The sequence below is a fragment of the Photinus pyralis genome, unplaced genomic scaffold, assembly GCF_008802855.1.
Source record: "Photinus pyralis isolate 1611_PpyrPB1 unplaced genomic scaffold, Ppyr1.3 Ppyr1.4_LG3b, whole genome shotgun sequence".
NCBI classification, from domain to species: domain Eukaryota; kingdom Metazoa; phylum Arthropoda; class Insecta; order Coleoptera; family Lampyridae; genus Photinus; species Photinus pyralis.
Genome location: NW_022170510.1, coordinates 20,172,746 through 20,194,449, shown reverse-complemented (window position 1 = coordinate 20,194,449; position 21,704 = coordinate 20,172,746). Strand labels below are relative to the sequence as shown.

The following is a 21,704-nucleotide window of genomic DNA, read 5'->3' as shown; positions in this document are numbered from 1 at the left end:
TGGTAAACTACGCCAACGTTCATAATGCAACTTGCGAAATTACATTTAAATTAAATTTTACACAATTTAGCAGTTGATATACGGGTCCCCATTTTGGAATAGATAACACAATTTTGTAAGCCGTAAACAAATTACGATGCCCGTTCCCGATAGGAATAGATATTTACTTTCAAAAGGATGGAATTTAATAATATAGGATTAACCTTCTATACATACTACCAACAAAAATAAACGGAATCCTACCAAAACTAGAAGAAATGTATACAAATTTTGGCATTCACGGCGTCCGCGAAGATTGAGTGTGGGATCAAATACGCGCTTTCTTAACTTGAATTACAGCGGTTTGATAAGATAAGTCTGTATGTTGTTACGTTTTTTTTCCCCCATTTAAATTACATTTACGTAACCTTCGAGTTGTGCTCTGATGTATAGGTATTTGATATTCTTACACCATCTAGGTATTTTCTTTGTAATCCACTAGTTTAAAGATGCAAGTTATTTTTTTTTGTTACTTTAGTTCTTTGTTTCGCCGGCGGAAGTCGTGCAGATGTTTTCCGTGGTATTTCTAATTCTATCCCTTCTTAAATGTTATCTTGCCCACGAGTTATATTTTTCGCGAAGTGACGATTTTGCCTTCGTGTTGGTTGGTTGCAGTACGAGATGTACATTTTTGACGGAGCATTTTTCTTAGTATGTAATTATTTTTTTAGGGCTTTATCCTCTCTCAAAATTTCTGAGATTTCTTTTAAGTTCTCTTACATTTCACTTTTGGATTAACTTTTACCTTTACTTATTACTTACGTAGTACGTGAATGACATGGTTCTTTTTTGTTAGTTTTAAAGTTACCCATGCCTTCCAGCATATCCCCTATTATCTATAAGTCTTTTCTTAATTTTTTTAGAACTTTTTTTTTTAATGACATGGTATTTTTACCTGGATTTTAGCAAGATTGATATTGGCTAACGGGACGCTCTAGATGAATTTCTACATTACCGACTTGGCAGATTCCGCTGCCATTTCAGTGAAACAAAACATATAATTCTACAAACATTATCTGTTGGCCTACTTGCATAGAATTTGTTTACCTACACTTCAATATTTGTTCCCGAATTGTAACCGCAAGTATAATGAAACCTTGGAGATTATCATTCTTGTAATTTGCTAGTGATGTACGCTACCTACGATTACTTTTGTGACTGAGAAGATTCATTTGTACTAGCTTAACTACGTTTTATATCCTCATATTAGTTTGTTAACCCATATTAGCTACCGTTGCTTTGTAAATTAGTTATGCAGTTAGCGAGACTTGGTCGTCTGAGACCGATATCTACAATTTTTAGTTACGTTATTTACTTTAATCAGAAGAATTTGTTCATATTACCTTATTTACAGTGTCAATTAATTAGATTGCATTGCTGGTGTATAAAAATTGTGTTATTTGTGTACAGTAAACTAGTTTTCTTAAAGTTAACGTCACGTTAGAATTGCTTTCGCAATATTTGATGTGCCGCGCTATTCACTACCCTTCTTATTCGTTTGCTTGTGTTGTTTGTTACAGATTAGGTAGGCAGCGCCTTTTTGAGCGCACAAGGTTGCCAAAGGTAAACATTTTTTTCTTTTCTACGACTCCTTGATATAACGTTTGATTATATTGGTTTTCGATACAATCGAATTGTAATGACTACCTTTGCTTGAGATTTAACGATTATAGCTCCCTTGTTTTCTGCGGAAAACAGTTTTCATATTAATATTTTCTCTTTGTGGTTTCGTTCCGATTTGGGAAATCGCTAGCGTCCCGTGTGCCTTGACCAGGAACAAGGATCGACAAACTCCTGGTGGCGCTCGAGATTACATCCCGTTCCGCCAAGGCTACCGCACTGCTCCGTCGGCTACTGTAATTGAGTTGTAAAATAAAACCTTATAAGATGGTGAACAAGCAATATTTTATATAATTTTTCCGCTGATTAAAATTTCATTTGCATTGTTTAATTTCAAGCAACCGTTTGTGTCTGGACCGGCAAAGTTTGTCGCAAGTTTAGCCGGTTAATAAAGTGCTCAGTTTTGCAAAAATTTGAGCTGACAATGAAACATTTTTGACATTTTGTCACGTGCATAATTTTTTATGTTTGTCTGAAAATTTCGAATTTTATATGTGGCCTAAATTTCATATATACCGCTTCGTAGGAACAGTAGGCGCGAGTCAGGTTATTCACGATAAACGTGCGCATCTAGCACGCGTGGGTTGTTATCAAGGTAACGGCGAACTTTGCTGCTTCGGCGGTTCCCGTTTGACCTAGACATAAACGCAGAGTAAATAAAAAATGCCGATCTGTTATTGGTTTAAAAGGGACGCTGCCGCAATATTTGGGTTGGGCTCGTTCCGGGTTGTCCACGTGGAAATGTAAATAGCAAAGCAATTGTCAACGCTGTTGGAGTTTGTATATCTCATAAATATGCTGCAATTACCAAAAAACTCTGTCCTTTCCCTAGGGTAATTTAGCCACCACGCGAAAATCCCCAGATCTCTTGGCGTTCTTAAATAATACGGACTAAGAGATATTATAAATTTATTTTTGCATTTGTTGCTAGTTAAAAAACAGTAAACTATTACGACGGCGTGTAAAGAATGTCAAGTAGAAAATTCAGTTTTCCATTTTTATGTGTATTTCAACGTTCTTTTTAATTGAATTGGATTATTTATTTGTCGTTATGTCAGGGCTTCAGTTTGTCAACTAATTGCCATTTAAGTTTACTCAGGCAATTATAAGCATTACCATTAAAAATTTAACATAATATTAAGGTCACTATTCACAGTAGCCATGCGTTAAATTAAATTACAAATTTACCATTAACTGTAGTGGAAAAGGTACACCTTTCGATTCTGAATGCGAATAATTATTTAACGACAGCACATGGCTTACAGGTTGGAATTAACCCCGATCTCGTACAAAAAGCGAACTTGCAGAAAACCACCATCAATAGTTAATGAATCATTAGTTTTATTCTGATCGTAGGAAAGCGCTTCTTGCGGGTAAATAATTTACTACTGAATCGGGTAGTTTTTCAACCGAATTTGTGGATCTAAGATGGAAAAGTTTTATAACTAAGAGCAGAGGGATTTTATTTTATATAACGTTAAGGATAGAGGATAGGAGCATCATGTATAATAAAACTCTTCCGCAGCATAAATCAATAAGGGAAGAGTAACGCTAAAGCGGAAATTTGCCGAAATCTTCTGGTATTACGGTAGACCAATTAATTTAGTGCACACGATGGAACTTATCTTGGTTTTGCAGCATCATCATTGTAACAAATGGACTTTAAAGTCGTTCTTAAGGTGGATAAACACTTCCCAAAGTTATAAGTACGGACGGCTGGAAAACTAATTGAAAAAATTTGAGTTAGGAAACGGAACTGCGGAATCCTTTCGAGCAAATTGAACGCAGAAATGAATAAATCACATCAAAGTCGTATACGAATGTGAAATATATGAAAGATGGAAAAGGTAGACAATTTCTTACAAAATTAATCACACTAATCTCCATAAAGTGAAGGGCAATTATGATCAAATTTAGCGTTTTAAATACGAATTAATGGGGAAGTATTCAGAAAGGTAATTTCGCTTTTTTAATAAATTGCCCAAACTTTATATTTTGGTTTAAACAAAAACTTTTTAAGATATAATTAAGCTAATGATAGCCTGCAAAGCCTTTTATTATTCTTCATTTTTAAATATCAAACGTTCGCCCTTCATCATAAAGGAACATAATTAAAGCAATTTCTTGAAATGTATCACAATTTTCCGTAAGACGAGGAAAGAGTGGCATTCAATCTACGAAATATACAGATGAGATCACAACCGAACAAGCGATGGAAGAGTGTTTTAAATGCTGAGATATATACGAACCCGGCCACGTCTGTAAAGTGGGCGAGTACGCTGCTTTAATTGTAGCCAAACGGACCACATTAAAGAAAAATGTACCAACCGGAAGAGGTGCTACATGTGCGAACAGGACGGGCACGCGGCCTGGTCGATGGCCTGTTTCTGATAAACAGACCTGTCGACAAACAGAACTGAATCGAACTGGCCGAAGGTCAGACGCCAAACGTGAATGTCGCCGACACCTAACTAAAAGCACATCTTGAAAACGTACGCTTGAACATCACTGTCTGGCGTGTCATGAGACTGTCTGGCACAAGTGACGCTTTATCTACTGTGACCAGGACTGTGACGCTAGTAGGACAAGGGGCCCGGGATGTATTCCGAGAGCTCTACAATGCCATATTACGTGCTGGGAAATACCCGGATAGATAGAAGGAAGTAATCGTAGTCCTAATAACAAAAAAAGAGTCTAGGACAGTAAGACCCATCAGCCGTATGGGGAAGCTATTTGAAAGGGTCGTTGCGTCGCGATTGAAGAAGGAAGTCCGGCTGTCCTCGGAGAAGTATGGATTCCGCAAAGGCAGAGGGACAAGTGAAGCGCCTCGACGCATCCACTTCCTAGGGGAATAAGCAATGGCGGGTACCTGTAAAACCAGGGAAGTGGCGGGGGTGGCTTTCCTGTACGCGCGAAACGCATTCAACTCGATTCCTACCCATGTGATTGTCTAGGAAACAGAACGACAGAAGCTACCAACAGACCTGGTAAGGATAGTTCACAGCTATCTTACGAATAGATTAGTGAACACAAGACTCCTGTCGGGTGCAAGATCTACAACGTGAGCCCACGGAGGAGTACCACAAGGGTCGGTGCTGGGAGCACTATTATGGAACATTGCCTATGACGCTGTGTTGAAGTGCACCGTGCCTAGAGGGGGTTACATAGTCGGGTACGCAGATGACATTACAATAACAACTGCAGATCGAAGTTTCGAAATAGCGATTCTTAACAGAAAATGGAAAATGGAAAATAGAAAACGGAAAACAGAAAATTGAAAATTGAGAAATGAAAATTGAAAATTAAAAATTGAAAATTGAAAATAGAAAATAGAAGCAAAAAAAGGGTGTCGGAGGTTAATAACGTGGATCTGTACGGGAGCGAAATATGGGGAAGAGACACAAAATTCAAATGTGTTCAAGCGAATCTAGACAAACTGCAGACAAAGATGGCGCTAAGCGTAACGCGCGCATACCATTCAGAACGAGTACCTAATAAGGACTTGTTTGTCATATCTAGCACAGAACCACTAAGACCGCTGATTGAAGAGAGATGAACAGCCAAAAGGCGATTCCTCTGATGGTACAGAGCCCAGACACCTGAAAGGTTATTCAAAATTTTATCGAAATTGTGACAAGAATTAGAGAAAGAGAGGCGAGGGCAGAACCGATGCAAAGATAGAAGAAGAAAGGGGCCTGTATAATACTCGTATATGCCTATACAATAATGTATAATAAAATACAAGAGGGGCACCTAAAGGAATGCAATATGGTAAACCCCATACTACACAGTAGACACATGTGGGAGTGTGCATTCATACTCTTAAAAAAAATCCGTCTATAGAAAAGATGAACAGTATTTCCGGTACCTGTTTCGTTGCAGTCTTCCAATTTGCTCATTTTGAAGATTAACTCTTTGTTCGTATCCAGCTTGATGTAGTTCCTATAATATGCCCTTACTAAGAATTTTTCGTAGGGAGAGCCGTAGTGGTTAGTGACCATCTCCTGTTCATGTACTTCTTGACGTCTTGATGGCATTTGCTTCACTTACATCTCCGGGGCGATACTAGAATGATCATGGAAGATTGGGTGGATTCAGTGGCCACGGACTCATACTCGTCCTTTATTATAGCTGGACGGTAAATGTTCTGGAGAGAGTTTTAGGTGAACTTCATTAAACCAGACATCGTTTCCTCTTATCCCATTTAACGGGATTCAAAATTTTTGAATATTTCTCGTAAAAATAAGTAAAGCAGATGGTTCTAAGGTTCTAAAGTGCCTTTCCAAACAAAATTTGGTCGTAATGATGAGAATGTATCTGGTTGATTTCTGCCAACGAAATATGTGTTACTGTCAATGGGTCATTTTTAATGGAGATATAGTATTGCATTAGTAAACTCATCATGAGAAAAAGTCAACGTGGAAATCTTTGTTTTGGGGAAAGAGTTGCGATTTTTAACAGCCGTTTAGGATTGGTGGTAAAAAACACATTAACCAGAAAATAATTTGATAGCAAGTATTACAGAGTGGATTTCAATTACAAGGGTGTGAAAAATTTGAATTAGTTGTCTTGTTTTCGAAGAATAATTTCAAATCATAAGGGCAGTTAGGGAACTGTAAAGTTCTATATAAAGTTTTACGGAAGTTATTAATCAGAGAAGTATTTAGGAAAGTGTTAACATACACAAAGGATTACTATTATAGACTAAGCCGCACATGCAACTTAAAATTATTTAAGTGTAGTTGCAAACCTAAATATATAAAGACTTCTTGCGAAGACGAAGATATATGTGCTGACGGACCGCATTCATCAACACGAGATAAAAAGTTTTCATCGTTTTCTAGACGCAGTAAATAAATCGCGGGATACGTATATGTAAATCGTATGAAGTGGCGAAGTTGTAACTAAAAACTGTCAATTTTTCAACAATAATCGTTATAATCGTATTTTTAGTGCAACTGCTTACTGAGGATTTTTTCTAATTATACTAAACAGTAGCAAAGTTCAGTAAATTAAGCAATGTATACAACGGATACGGCAACGAGCACCAGGTCTTCGAATGCGCCAGATGGACAGAAGGTCATATTAGCAATGCGGTGTCGAGGAGGTAACCCCGGATTCATTACAAAACATGGAACTAGAAAAAATTAAGAATAGGGTTAGTTAACAACTTTTTGTGGTAATTTTTGAAGAGAAAAAATTATGCTTGTTGTGTGTTACCGATTGTATGTTCCTTATTTAACCCGTGAACAAAGCTAGATTAAATCTTTGCCAATCGATTACTACAAGCCTCGTGTTTATGCTATCGAATAAGAGCCGAATTAAAAGGCGAGTTTGAGAATGTACCCAATGGTTTAAATTAGGTGAACGACGACAAACTCCCCTCCTGTCAGGAATTCGTGTGCGGTATTGTTAGTATGTAATAAAATTTGAACTACATTTGCTATACCAAAATAGTCTTTGTTTAGTTTTCCCTGACATTGAGATTTTGTGAGGACACGATAACAAGTCCATCCATACATTTCAGTAGTCGGGATAAAATTCAGTGCACGAATGCTACAAGACCATTAAGATTTTGTTTCAAGCAGAAGCTATAAATACACAATTCATCTTATCAAAAATTCTAAGCTAAAAGCCGCTGTTTGTATAACGATTTTTTGCTCAACGTCAGTAAGAAAACGAAACAGTTTTCTGTACGCAATCCAGAATCCTGATTTAGGGTTGTGATTTTCACGATATGGTGGCAAATAGAACTCCCCATTATTCAAAGAAATAGAAATTAGGAAGCTCACATTTTCAGTGCGGTATTCGAATTTGTTCATACTTGAAGCAATATTGAACTCTTCTTTTGACATTCAAAAATAAAACATTAAAAAGCTCTGAATAAAATACATCTTGTCGAAATGGCATTTGGAATTCAATTTTGAACGTAACCCAATAATATTTAAATGAAGTTTTATTCATATAAATTTCGATACGGAAACGTCTAAGTATGATTGAAATATGCTCGTTTTTACCTTTTTCCCATTCGACTACAATTTGAAATTACCAACGCGGTATAAAATGCGGTACTGGACATTATCTCAATGTGATAAATAACTTACGTAAAATGTAATGGAAACGTATAGCTGCAGTCAGTGGAGACTTGGACGAATTGTGGAAGAGTAAACAACATCTAAGCAAGACGAATTTTGTAATATATCCACTCGTTCTGAAATGGAAATATGCAAATGGATGCTTTCCAGTCAGGAAATGCGCACCCTGATACGCAGTTGGTGGCTAACACCTTTCAAAATGAAAAACCTCACATTTATCATTTTGCAATAAACGTCATTTAATTCTTTAATTTTAATTAAGAAAAACTGGCGCGACTAATGAAACGGTCGGGGTATATAAAATTAGCATCAGTAGCACACGTCTTGCAGAGAATTGCATAGATAATATCGGTAACAAAACGTAATTTCCCTAATAAACTGAGCTCCGCCGTAAACCTATTTAGGAAAACTCTGTTTTTGGAAATTACTTCTATTGTTTTCTCCTATCTTAATTAGTAATTACGCAATTAATTTACAGCTTAACGAGCATCGAGCAGTTAATTTTACTGAAATCGGGGAAACTAATTAAAACATCAACGTTCTTTTAGTGCGTCTGAAGTAAAGATAAAATCTGATTATGGGTGTGCATTTGAATTTTGTATATCGGCTTGTGTCGCGAATTGGGAACTGGGGACAAAGAGAAAAGAGATCATATTTTGATGTCGATTATCAGGCTTCCAGAGTTTAATTATAATTTACGGTGTTGCTTACCTTGCGAAACGGGAAATATTTTAAATGCAAACAAGGATGTTGGAATAGGAAGGGTTTCCTATAATTAAATCTCTGTTAGAAATCCGATTGATATTTCTACAATGGCAAACGGTACTATATTAATAATACTTTACGAAATACAGATATAACTTCCCGAACTTTTTCGAGTTTCACAGGTATTTTAAAAGAACGCCATCCCAACTGTAGGCGAAAAGAGACCAGTCGACGGACATTCTACCCACGTCGTTGCATCGATTATTATTGACTTAGCCAGATACGAAAATATCACCATTCTCAAGCTCATATACCCTTTAAAGCCAATCGATCTTGCCCCTTCAACGCCGCAACAATGGTTTGGGATGAAAAATTTCGTAAAACAGCAGAAACCAAGAGACGTGTTCTCTAGATTTATTGCGGTGATCTGGAAAGGGACCACACCAAGGATCATAAATGGATTTAAAAAACTGACAATGTGTCCTATAACAATAAAGTAGTGTCGCTGGACAATTTTGATAGTGCACCTCTGAAACGATGGGATGCACACAAATCAACAGCTCCTGCTGATACTAATCAGGCAAATATTGCTAACGCCCCCATAAATACACGTCATATTCAAAGCGATAAACCTGGCCTCATGTAGTAGTCTTACACCTGCAAAATCACCCCTTTCTGAAACTCTTTTATTAAAGATAAATAACGTCCAGGATCCTCAACAAAAATTAACTTCTAGCTCATTGAGTGAATCAGGCGACGAATCTCCTTCCTATCAGGAAAACCATTTTGAGAGCAAGTCTATTCAAGTTTCATGTATAGTTTGTTTGGGAGTCACTGTAGTTTTCAATTATCTCGTATGTACATCGTGGTGAATTCTAATTGGTGCATTTTTAAAAGCGCTAATGCGCATGCTAGCTGGTGTACTTTTTCACCCCATTAATTCTTCCTTGTTCGTCGGTAGGTTTTAAGGGTACTTACGTTGATCGCTAAAAATTCAATGTCGGTGTAACTGCAAGATCTTGAAGTATTATGTTATGGCAATTAACCGGATCGAATCCACACATCTCGCATTGTGGAGGATTGAATTGAATTGTGGCGAATACGTAAGTGCGGCCACCTGTTGTCTATGTACGTTCTAGTATTATGCCATTTGAAGTTTGAACCAATTTAATTTCAACGGTTGCCGTGTTAGTATTATTGTTTTCTAAATAACTCTGAGATAATCCTACAGCAAACAGCGCGTGGAGCGGAGATAATGAAATTCGGTCAATGAGCATTCTATGTTAACTTTTCCTTCCTTCAACTAATTAAATTTGTAACTAGTGGCTAATTCCTCTTCAAGGAATTACACCAATGTTAATTTTCTTTAAATTTTAAAAGTCATTAATGAGTAGGTACTTAGCTTCACTAACCCGATGCATGATCGAATTGAATTGGTGGTGTATACATGTGACTGCGCGTTCTCCTTCAGTGATTGCAACACGTTAATTAACGCAGTCGATCATGGATTAACTCGGGTTTCTTGTTTCTTTTCTTTGTTTAAGAGTCCATTTCTGGTAGCATCGGAACAGAGCTCTTTTTCTATGCTAGATCGTTAGATTATATTATTATGGGATACTTGTACTTTCATTATCGGCGCCATTTTGCCATAATAATTTAACATTTCGGCCGAAACTTAACGTAATCGATCATGAATTAAATTGGGATGTCAGGTTTAATTTTCTAAGTTGACTCCTGAAGGGAGGCACCCTACTAGGCGCTTCCCCAGGTGGTGGATAGGGGAACGGCCTAAGCGAATGAGTGTAAGTGACGGATAGGTTCATGTAAGGGAGAAGGATGCTCGTTGTTTATGAAACAGCGACTGGTAGCAACTAGGGAATGCAATCCCTTCTGCAGAGGCACCTCTATAAACAGCATTATGCGGGTCATTCTGTAATTGGGCGCAAGCCTGTTGAGGATCCAGAACAAGAGAGGGATAATAAATAAATAAATTAATAAATCCCGCAGCAAAATTTCGATCCCGGTATTTGCGGGATCATTAGACAGTAATCCCGCGGGATCCCGGTATTTGCGGTATCCCGGCAAAAATTTTAAAAACATTCGGAAAAAGCAATTTTGTGCAGTTAACGGAATATTCTCGAGAAAACACAGTCTATTTCGCGAAAAGAATGCATCACATCCGCCGTCTTTTCTTGTCGCCGGTGAGTAATCTTTTATGGCCCCTCCATGTCTATCTGGATTTCTAGAATATTCGCTGCAATATTTCCATTCAGCCACGTTACTACTAAGGTATTTTATAAACAATCGACGAGTCCGGCATATTGTCTACAACAATAACGGTTCCTGTGTTTTAAATCAGTAGCAAAATGTTTAACAAAGTTAATTACAGATACAGGTTTGCGCGTAATTATTGCATGAACTGCAACAACAAAAGTTTGCGAAATAATCAAATTCGCAGAGTTGCTAATGTATGGTGGTAAGCTTGGTCGATAAATTCTGCAATCCCGCAAATCCCGCGGGATCCCTCCATTTGCGTACGGGATTAATCCCGCGAAAAGGCTGCGGGATCCCGGTCGCGATCCTGGTAGTGCATTCCCTAGTAGCAACCAAAGACAACTCGGCTGTCGTATCGTGCCTAAGGACTTGCACGTGGTTAAACGTTAAACCTAAATCCTAAGGGCCAGAGGGCCGAACATTTATTTTTCCCATACTCGTGGGCCTCAAAAAAACCAACAAACTACTCTCGAAGCACCTGGTACTTGAGAACCTAAAAAAGATGACCGCCCATCTGCTGAAGTGGGAAAACCTGGGAGCTCTAAACAACCAGGTATCGCATCTACCGAGACTCAATTGAAGACTGGGACGCAAAAGCGACACCAGCCTGATGGCAACACTCCCAAAGGTAGCTCGAAAAAGGCACAAACTCGTACCACAAAGGATTTCAGAACCTTTGGCGATGCAGCTACAGACTTCAGAATGGCTGTCGTTCATGAAGACATACAGGAAGAGGAGACAGGGCGAATCAAAGCCTGAATGCTTGACAGAGGTGACGCTTTGTCCATTTGGGGCGGTTTAGCACAAATTAATGTAGTGTCACCACCGAGGGGGTTGATTACATGCGCACACCAGGTATTGGTGGCCTGGTTGAGGGGGGGGGGCGAAACTTCGACTCGTCGAAACGAAGAACCTGTCAAAACCTGTAAGGGTACACGCCTGGATCCCCGGGGTTCCAGTAGAATCGGAGAAGAAAGATCGAAATTAAAAATGCTAGAGTTACAACCAGAAATTGTCGTGTGATAGACAGAAAGGAGGGGACAAACTTTGATTGTTCTTATGGACCAAACTTTCTAGGACAAAATGGTGGCCACTTGCTACCATCCACCTTACGTGGACTTCACCAGAGCCAGGGGAGGTTACAAGCAGGAATGCGAAGACGCCACAGCAATTGAGGGGTCCTCAGGGGAACCACAACCAACTGTGCCCTGTACAAGATCCTTAGACCTACAAAGGGCTAATACGAGGCCTGGAACTGAAAGGAGCACGGCAGATCGTGCATCTTAGCTAGTAATAGCGTTAAGATATTACCACTAGGGGGATTTTGTCGCTTTCCTTCAATACTTCTCAGTTTCATACGAGGAAGCTCCAACCACTTAACGAAACTGGGTGGCGCTCAACTTTTAGTAAGACACGAGGATTTTATATACCCTACGAACTGTGAAGTATCTCATGCCCTGTTATACGTTATTTTCCTTGACTAATTGGCCGTTTCTGCGGTGGGTTTTGAGGAAAAACAGTGCCATCTTAAATCATGTCATATGGGTTGTAGTCTAATTTGCAACAGAAAAACTGTGAATACAACGACTGCCTCGTAAAGTTTCCCGTTATAACTGCAAGATTTATAGAAAATTATGTGTGAAGCAATTGAAACAAGTTCTTACTGATGCCGTAAGGAAAGCTTACATGTATATGAGCACTCATGACAATATTTCTAATTACGCGTATTTTTTTCTTTAAGAAAGTTAGATTTTGACCATAGTACAAAGTACAAATTTGAGGAATTCTTGTGTCTTCTCTAGTGAAAGAAGTACATTTTGCATCTGGATCCTCTGTGTCTACAGGAAACCGAAGCGATTCTATACGTACTGTTGCAATATGTTACGTCCTTTTTCAGGAGTGGTGATTTGCATTAGAATTCGCATGGCAAAAAAATGTCATGTCCCTAGAAGTGCGAAAATTCTTTCCGAGATTTTGCTAGTAACTAAGGTAAGTGTAACAGATTTATACATTTTCAATTTTTAACTATGGTAGTTGCATTGAAGGACTACATTAGTGTCTGGTATCGGGTTTCTCAAATGAACAAACTTCAACAACCCAATACCATTAATTTAATTCCCAAGACTGAAAATACAAATTATTGTAGCGAATATTCTAGAAATTCCAATAGACATCGAGGCGCCATAAAAGGTCAGTCTTCGGCGATAAGAAACGAAAGCGGATTCTTTCTGGGAAATATGACGTGTTTATTCGAGAACACTGTAGAATATTCGGGAGCGTTCGGAAGCGTTCGGGAACTTTCGAGAAGGAGGGCTTTTTTTATATAAGCAAATAGAATTGTGCTTCAGTCAGTTCTAACATCGATTCTTAGTGAAGTGTGAATGATAAATTATAATTACTGTTATAAATTAATCCACTTGAAGGCTAATAAATTTATTGTTAGTTAATTGTAAACAAAAAAATCATGTAATTAAATTTACGTTACAGTATTAATTAATCTACAAATTTGTGGAAAGTTTGCGACTTTAATTGCGTATCATTTTATCTACCTTACCTATCTGTCTAAAGAGGTGAATAATAAAGTGATATCGATTTTCCTCAAATTTTGGACAGTACATTAAAATCATAGCAATAAAAAAAACTAATTTATATTCCATATCATTACCCTTTTCAACAGATCGGCAATAAAATCTGTGAACGGTAAAAAATCTCCCTTCTCCATTCCTTTTCTTTTCATAAATTTTTCCTACTTCTCTAATACAAATCCCTTTATGGAAAAATGCCGCTTTAAGGAAAGCGAGATTAAGTTAATTGAATTAGGACACCCCCGTTAACCGAACTAACGGTAGTTATCCAGAACATCGTCCCTAAAAAGTGGAAAGCTCTTACTTTACGCGATTTAAAACCCATTGCTTTATTGGTACACTTCCCAAAACGTAACGGTAGAGTATCTAGTTTAAGTTTTATTACTATCATTTCCGGAACAAAGTATATGGTGTGTCCTAAAATTATCCGAGATCCCTGATAAACGAAAGGTCCTCGTAAATTAAATTTAACAAATGATACAGTAAAGATCTTACTTCATTGATAAATCTTAACGTTTAATTAGTTTCAATTCGAAATTTCACTGAAAAAGGTTCAAGCTGCTCGAACTTCGACGATTGACATCGATCCGTTTACGTAAATAATGTCCACCTACTCCGGGTAATTCGACTAAATCAATTTGGTGGAAAGGATCGGAGTTTGGGTTGCTTGGGAAACTTTCCAAAAGGAATGTGACTCGCTCTTGTCATTGCAATTTCAACCCCATTTTCCTGCACATATGCTATCATCAAAGTTTACGCGAGAACAATTATGAACTGTAATGAAAACTATAATTGCTATTTTGCCGTAATTAACCCAAAACCAAGTTACGTTCAACATATTGTATCACACTTTTTATTGCTTCCATTTCCCAGGATCTCCGTAATAAATTAATGAGTTCCGTTTGACTGGATACACGTCGAAGATCTTCCGTTAATTATAAATTAATTATTGAATTAGAATTAATTTTCAAACTGCAAGAAGGTGAGTCAATATTGAATAAAGCGGAGCATGAATTACACCCCCAAAATTCTGTTGGAATTAGGTAATCATGGCAGATAGGCCGGTGTGGAAAACTTGATACGTGTAGTAATTACGTTGGGCAGGAGTTTTAGATTTCCATTAGTACTGATGTTTTACAGCAACTCAAATTCGAATAAGAGAAGTAACTAACGAAGCTATATGATGCTCTTAACAAATGGCTACCTCCGTGGAAATGTACTTTTCGGATTATCCGAATAATGTTTGCAGTAAGAAATGATACTATAGATGATCTTTGATGCAGTAAATAACCAAACAAAGAGAGAGGCTATTATTAATTTTTAGTTTGAAGGAAGTAGAGCGTTCGATGGATTGAAAAACTTCTTAAAACAAACCAAACAGAAAATGAGAATAAAATGTTCCTAACGACCCCTCATTTCCGTAACATTATAGGCGCATTTATCAGAGCAAGGAACGTACAGCATGCCATGGAAAGAAAGAATGAAGTCGCAACGAAGCTACATTTCACTTTCTTATGTTGAATCTCAGAAAGTTGCTTTATTGGAGGTCCGAAGCGTTTAAGATGATAATTTTGATCATGCCGTACGTCAATTTTTACCGCAATGTTACCGAAACGTAACCTTTTTGCGGGGTTTAATCCAGCCGGAAGTGAAAATGAAACAAATAATTACTCTTAAAATCCGTTTAATCCAGAGCTTAACAGTGTATGGCCCTTTTTTTGTGCTCTTGTTCTTAGTGATTAAGCCAATAGTATTGACGCCTCGCGGGAGGATTAATTAATTGAAACGGAAATGAATTAAATAAATGGAGCGTTGATTTGAGTATGATCCGATAGCTAATTAAAAATAAATGTGATTTTAATTGTAGTACTTGCCTATAAATGGCTGTGATCCTTTTATTCGGGCACATTTCACAGAACTTTTTTTTTCTTACATCACCAGCACTGGTTCCAAGAAAATTGGCAGTTGAAAAATGGCAGCTCGGGTACAAACTTAAGATTGACGAAAACTTCTTGTCTATGACTTGTAACCGCACGCATGCTCCCTGACTGAACAGTAAAGGGACACTACCTCTTGCAACAACTCTTCTTCAAATTTAAATGACAAACGACAAAAACTTCAAAACAACGCCCGAACGCCGCAAAAATGGTATGAAAATTTATACGCAACTGACTGTTACGTACGCTATGTCAAGGACCCGAAAAACCCCCTTGTTAGATCGGTACGCCAACGTTTTAACTTCTCACCACCTCCATCGCGTTCTTTATCTTTAGTAAAGGCCGACAAACAGCGAGTACGTTTTACACTGCATTTCCCTCGGCATTTCCGTATCTCAAATCTGCACACCTGTGCCTTGCTTATCTCATTTAATTTAGTTTTACTTTGATAAAGTCCCATTATCGAGCATTTGTTAACTGATTTTCGTAAAAACGCGTCTACGTCTGAAATTACAAACAAGAATTACTAAATTCCACCTGATTTCCTAATTACTCAAAGAACATTGAATACAGGATGTGTCGCTTGTCATTCCCATATTTAAGCGAAAAATTACGCCACTATTTACAAACGCTTAATAATATTTGAGGGTTTTCAAGATTTTTGTACAGTTTTCAATGATTTTTGAGTTTCAAAAAAAATTGAGTTTACTTAATAGCTTTTAATTAGCTTAGAACCTTAGTGCAATTAAATACTATTTAAGACCTGCGTCTATAAGGTCATTAAAGCTGGTATTTTAAGGTCTTTAGGAGGTTTTATACATCTCAAATAGCTGTTAGTATCCTTAAGATTATCTTTCCTCTGTGAGGCATTTGAGGTTCTTTAAACATCTTAAAGGGTTTTAAGAGACATAAAAAAACTTAAGAACCTTTAAGGGGTGAGATTTCAATTTATTAATCGTACACAGTACGGGAACTCAAAAGAAAAAGTCACCGAGAGGCTTTTAGAACTCTCAATAGAATCTTAGGTTTTAAGTGTTCGAACCTTGATGAACCTATAAGATACATAAAGAGCTTTCATAAATCCTTTAAAAGTAAGTAAGACCCTTTTAGAGCTGTTGAGAGTCCAGTTTAGCCTTGAAAAGCCTTTATATTCTTTGAAATGCTTTCTAAACTGATTACCAGTCGCTAACGGTTTTTAGGAGCTTGGTCCCCAGAGGATACCCGAGTTCCTCTAAGGCGACTATTATAAGCTCAATGTTTTAAGATACCGAAAGGCTCATAATATACTAAAAGTCTCGTTAACACTTACATAATCCAGAGAGATTCTTACATTTCAGATGACTCTTACAAGCTCTTATGCACCTTACGGCTTTTAATGGGTCAAGAGTCACTTTAAAGTCCTTTTACGACTTAAATACTCTCAATTCTTAAGACCGACTCAGCGTTCCGCAACGGTAAGCGGTAAGAGATAACGGTACGAAATAAGAAACGTAAACATTGAAATCATAATGGCAAGTTTTTCCGTACAATTTTTGGTGGGTCTTGGAGGCACTGGAAGACTAAATATTTACAAACCCGAAAAGGCTCCCTCTTCTTCCCTTTCCGTTTTCTTTTCTTCCTCCTTTCTTAACTTTTTGCGCGTCTTCGTATAAATTAAACATCTGTGTTAAAAACTTCCCCGACAACACGTGCTTGTCGTGAAATTAATTAACATAAGCAATGATAACAAAACCGTATCGCACTGACCGGATATAAGATCTTTACAGAAGAATAAACTTAATCTTCTTTACAATTAAATAAACAAAATCCAAGTGATTGTTTAAACAAAATTAACATCATTAAATAAATTAATCTAAATAAACTTCAAATTCGAATAACAATCGAAATTGTGTTCATTCAAACTAATGCCACATTTACACCAAAATTTAACATATGCAGGGTGACCAAACATTACTGTAGGTGCCGAGAGCAAATGAGACGTCCGCATGACGTATATAGTTTGCACAACATTAGGTCTTATAACTTTAGTAGGTTTTTAGTTCGTATTCCCAACTTTGCAAAATATTTCATTGGAAAAATGGGCAATTTTTGATAGGGCAGCGAATAAGCTCATAAGAAAAGTATGTTAGTATTTCGACAAAATTAGAATTTGAGGCACCAACATGAAAAGAGGAGGGCAGGGAAGAGATTGGCACTCGGATTATACGCAATACTACTGTTTATCCCCTTCGCAGCGGAACAATATAACATTCGTAAGTTGTTAAAGTTAGTGTTGCCTTTGAAAACAAGTCATAAACATAAAATAACAAGCATCCAAACTAAGTACTTGTATGCCATCAAGCGAAAATTGAGTGCGGTTTAGAAATTACTGCCAAATTGAATAATCCATCGCTTGTAGAGGACCTTTGCTTCCATATACCGTTGATGTCGCGGCGTGTATGAATGTATAATTAAAATGCATTTACGCGCGAATATTGATTTATGTAGATGTAATTCAACGTCTATTCTTCTTGCTTTAATTGGAAAAGTACTTTATCTTAGATTACATTTGAGCACGCATTGGTAAAGAGGGAAACAGATGCTGGCATCTAACAAACCACGTGCTAAGTTGTACACGCAATAGATGTGAATCACGAAGGAGTAAAGAAGTTGTGTTTAATTTGAATGCACATTGAATTTTGATGTACAGACTGAAATTTAATTATTAATAATTACACATTTGAAGTAATAAGTTAACCGACAAAGCAAGAAGGTGTACTTGAAGAAGGTATTTCCCGTTGACGAAGAGATCAGAAGATAGATATATTTACTAAGAAGACCCTCGACCAATCGCTTCGTGCAGTTTTATGTATTTTTAATTTGTCAATTTCAGGTGCATTATTCCCATTTACTAACTCCTAATTAGCAGAATAAATACAATTGCGTTAATAAATAAATATTTTTATTTCATTTACTGTTGAATATAGCTATTAAAGTCGTTAATTTTATAAAAAAATAGTACCTTAAACATCATTTTTTGAAAGTGTATGTGCTATTTTGGGTTCAGAACACAAACAACTTTTGTTCCATACGGAAGTATGCTGGCTTTTGAAAGGAAATATATCATCCAGATTGTTTGAATTAAGGACAGGAACTCAGACTTCAAGAATGAGAACAATTACTGGCAAAGATGAAAATTTTCAGATCAAATTAGCTTATTTAACTGATATCTTTGAGGTATTAAACACGGTTAATTTAAAGCTGCAAAGCAATATTTCAAACGAAGCACCCGTCTTCGCAGAGAAATTATGTCAGAATTAATGAACGCACCGTACATTTTTGGAAGCTACCAGCGTTACTGAACACCTGGACTTCGACGAACTCAAACGGGCGCTACTTTACGAGAAATTGTTGATCAGGACTAATGTATTTCTTTTCTAAGAGTTGGAAATAGAAGGTAATAGTTATTTGTATCACAAGTCCAGAAAATGGATGTTTGCGAGTGTGAGTAAGGTTGCAGGCCGAAGCGGAGCTGAGGCCTGCAATACGAATACTCGCAAAACATTTTTATGGACGTGTAATACACAAGATTTTTTGTGTCGAAGTAAAAAATTTGAGGGAACAACGTTCATTTTAAAATTTATATTTCTACCTCCTATAATTATAAGCCGTCATACTTGCATTCAAATTTCCAATATTTCGATGTTATGTTGGTAGCACAGACAGTTGGCAGTTGGTAGCACAAGCATGTCAATTCACAACCGATATTTACCAGTGTTTATTCCACATTAATTGTGATTAAATGAATAAACAAAGCATTTACGTTAATTTAATTATTTTTACAAATTTCTAAAACGCTTAGCCCAGTCTTAAGAAGTTCATAACATTTAAAAGAAGCTGCGCTAAAACTAATAAGTAGTAAGTTGATTTCAATGGGAAACATAACCTTGAAATTTATTTCAATTTCAGCTAGTGCTTACGGCTTACACCTATTTTGAGAATTGGGTTGCAATGTTTTCATTTGCAAATTGATTTATCATATTAATTCCATTACATATAAGAATGATAACAAGTTTGTTTGGATATCTACTTCTCGTTGGCTGTCGATTACGAGGAGAGCAGCAAGAGGGCCGATGATTGCTTCGTGCAAATCTACAATTTGGTGTATGCAGTGTCGTTTGATTATTATGGTCTTACTACACGGAAGTAACTGATGTCGGAAATTTTCATCATAGATATGAGCATAGATATCGACAAGAAACCGTTTTCATATGCGTACACCTCCTTTTCGGAAACTGTCATCTTCAGAGAAATATACTTGCTTGTAGATATATAATTTATGGAATAATGTATACAGTTTAATGTTAACAATGGCAGAAATAATAATAATTACAAATCATAAAGTGTCGTTACTCTTCATCCGTTTAGTGTTGTGTTTTTTGACTGCGTTAATTTACATGCGTAACCATTTGTTGGCATTCCTGGCATCGAGTGTGGAAGTAGGTAAACTTCAATTTCCTATACTTTCAATTAGCTCTCTGTTTTTTGCCATAAACCGTAAGTTTACCATCGGTAAACATGTACAAGTGTCATAACCGCACTAAACGAAAACTTGTAAGTGAAACTTACAATTCTTGATTAGGGTACTTACCTACCGCATTTACATATACGTATTACTATGTTACCTACCAAGCCATAAAGTGCTTAAAATGGAATTTGCACAAAAAATATGCCTATCATTCTAACAATTTAATTTAAATTTAGAACTGTCATTGCAAATTAAATCAGTTCCACCAACCAATTTTTAGTGATATTTTTGCCGGCCTAGGCCAGCAAATCATAACTTTCTGGACTAATTTGGCTACAGAAAACAAAGCTTTGAAGCAGGGAGACACAAAAAAGCAATTGTTTTATGTTGTAGCTCCGTTTTGAACGCGGATAAGGAAACCGAGACGCCGTACCAAATTGCTCAGTGTTCTAATTGTTCTCGTAGAGATTATTTGAATATTCTTGCAGCCTCCGAAAGCTCTCGTCTTTTGGAAGAGGAGAGAAAATTGATATTGCATTATTTCAGTTCCCTTCATTTATTAATAACCGATTTTAGTTTCCTAATGTTAAGCGAAAACAAGCATTAAACCTACAAGATTGTGCAATTTTTTTATTATCGCAGACTCGAAGTTCAATTTAACAATGGGCATTATTGGAATTTTGGAATCTTAATCCGACCAATTAACTCTAATTAATGGTGTTGCAGAAAACCTCGTCTGATTAGATTTTGCCTAGTGCTATTAGAAGCGCGCTTAATTAATACAGATTTTGAGATATATTCCAGATGTTTAGGACTCCCGGGAGCCTAGAAATAAATTAAGTAAAGAATTTTAATTTTTGGACGTTAGTACCCGAGTACACCGGTCGGATGGAAAATCCCAGTTCGATTTCCACATTTTTTGGGAATTCTGTATAAGGTTTAGGGGGATCTTTCGATATTTCATCTTGCATAGCGCATTTAATCTTTAGTAATTTTTTTATCTACTGTACCGTGTTAATATCAAAATACATAAGCGCTTTTAGGGCTTTTAGGCTGGTTTCCTGCATTTTGTTTCCCGTAGATACCGCTAATTGACTTGTGCTTCCGTTGTTGCTTGAGAAATTGCTACCGTGTCCGTGTACCGTGATTTTGTTTTAGCTGTTTCCCTTGATGAAACCGCCCGCCTGTTCCTGGACTTTGCCGATTCTTCAACTGACTGTGGCTAGCGATTTTTCCCTTGATCAACCACAATGTTTTCAATCTTCCGCCGACTACTATTGTTTTTTCTTTGTAAAGTATTATTACCGTTATAATTTATGTTGATTATCACATTGTAATTTTGGATTTTACTAATTTCTATTTATTCATTTACATGCAACCAATCGTACACGAGCTACCGAAGTTCTACGCAAAGTTATCCAAGCCTTTTTAGAAAAAATACTATTACGGAACCATCGTCATCAAGCTAACACACTTCATTTCCTACATTATTTTCTTTATATTGACAGGACTAAATCTACAGAGACCACAACTGGAATCATATCTCATATTGAGAGCCGCTGAGGAATTTCAAAGATATTTCCCTAATTTAAATGATGAACACAAATTTGTACGAAGTCCCTTCCCAAACACTTTCAAGAACAAGCTGACTTCAGTAGCGAAAAGTGATTTTGAGAATCTGGCCGCTTCTTTATTTTGTGTAAAATATATTCCTGTATATCCCTTAATACTGTTGTGTCCGCTAAGCGGACGTTTTATTTGGTTTCAGCACTTACGGTACAGTTGGGTCACCCTGTATGTTTAATTTCAATTATCTTTAAAGCGTAGTCGCGGTCATTAATTTTTAGATTAAACCCAAATCCGATCATACTCTTGAATTCTAGGTCAATTTTATTTTGTATCGGAATTATTTAGTTTTGTTAATTTTGTTTAAATAATACCT

The 21,704-nt window shown here is 36.9% G+C and overlaps 1 protein-coding gene and 2 long non-coding RNA genes across 3 annotated transcripts in view; 1 reads left to right on the top strand and 2 right to left on the bottom strand.

The window, feature by feature from the left end:
• LOC116166408 (neural-cadherin) overlaps window positions 1-21,704 on the bottom strand; it is a 154,811-nt gene that overhangs the window by 19,460 nt on the left and 113,647 nt on the right. The gene's annotated exons all lie outside the window — the stretch shown is intronic.
• On the top strand, window positions 18,709-19,633 carry LOC116166591. The gene is made up of 2 exons (XR_004144350.1): window positions 18,709-19,152; window positions 19,204-19,633. It is a non-coding gene; the product is annotated as an uncharacterized LOC116166591 (long non-coding RNA).
• Window positions 19,784-20,120, bottom strand: LOC116166592. Its single transcript, XR_004144351.1, has 2 exons — window positions 19,886-20,120; window positions 19,784-19,834 (listed from the first exon to the last, which is right to left on the bottom strand). It is a non-coding gene; the product is annotated as an uncharacterized LOC116166592 (long non-coding RNA).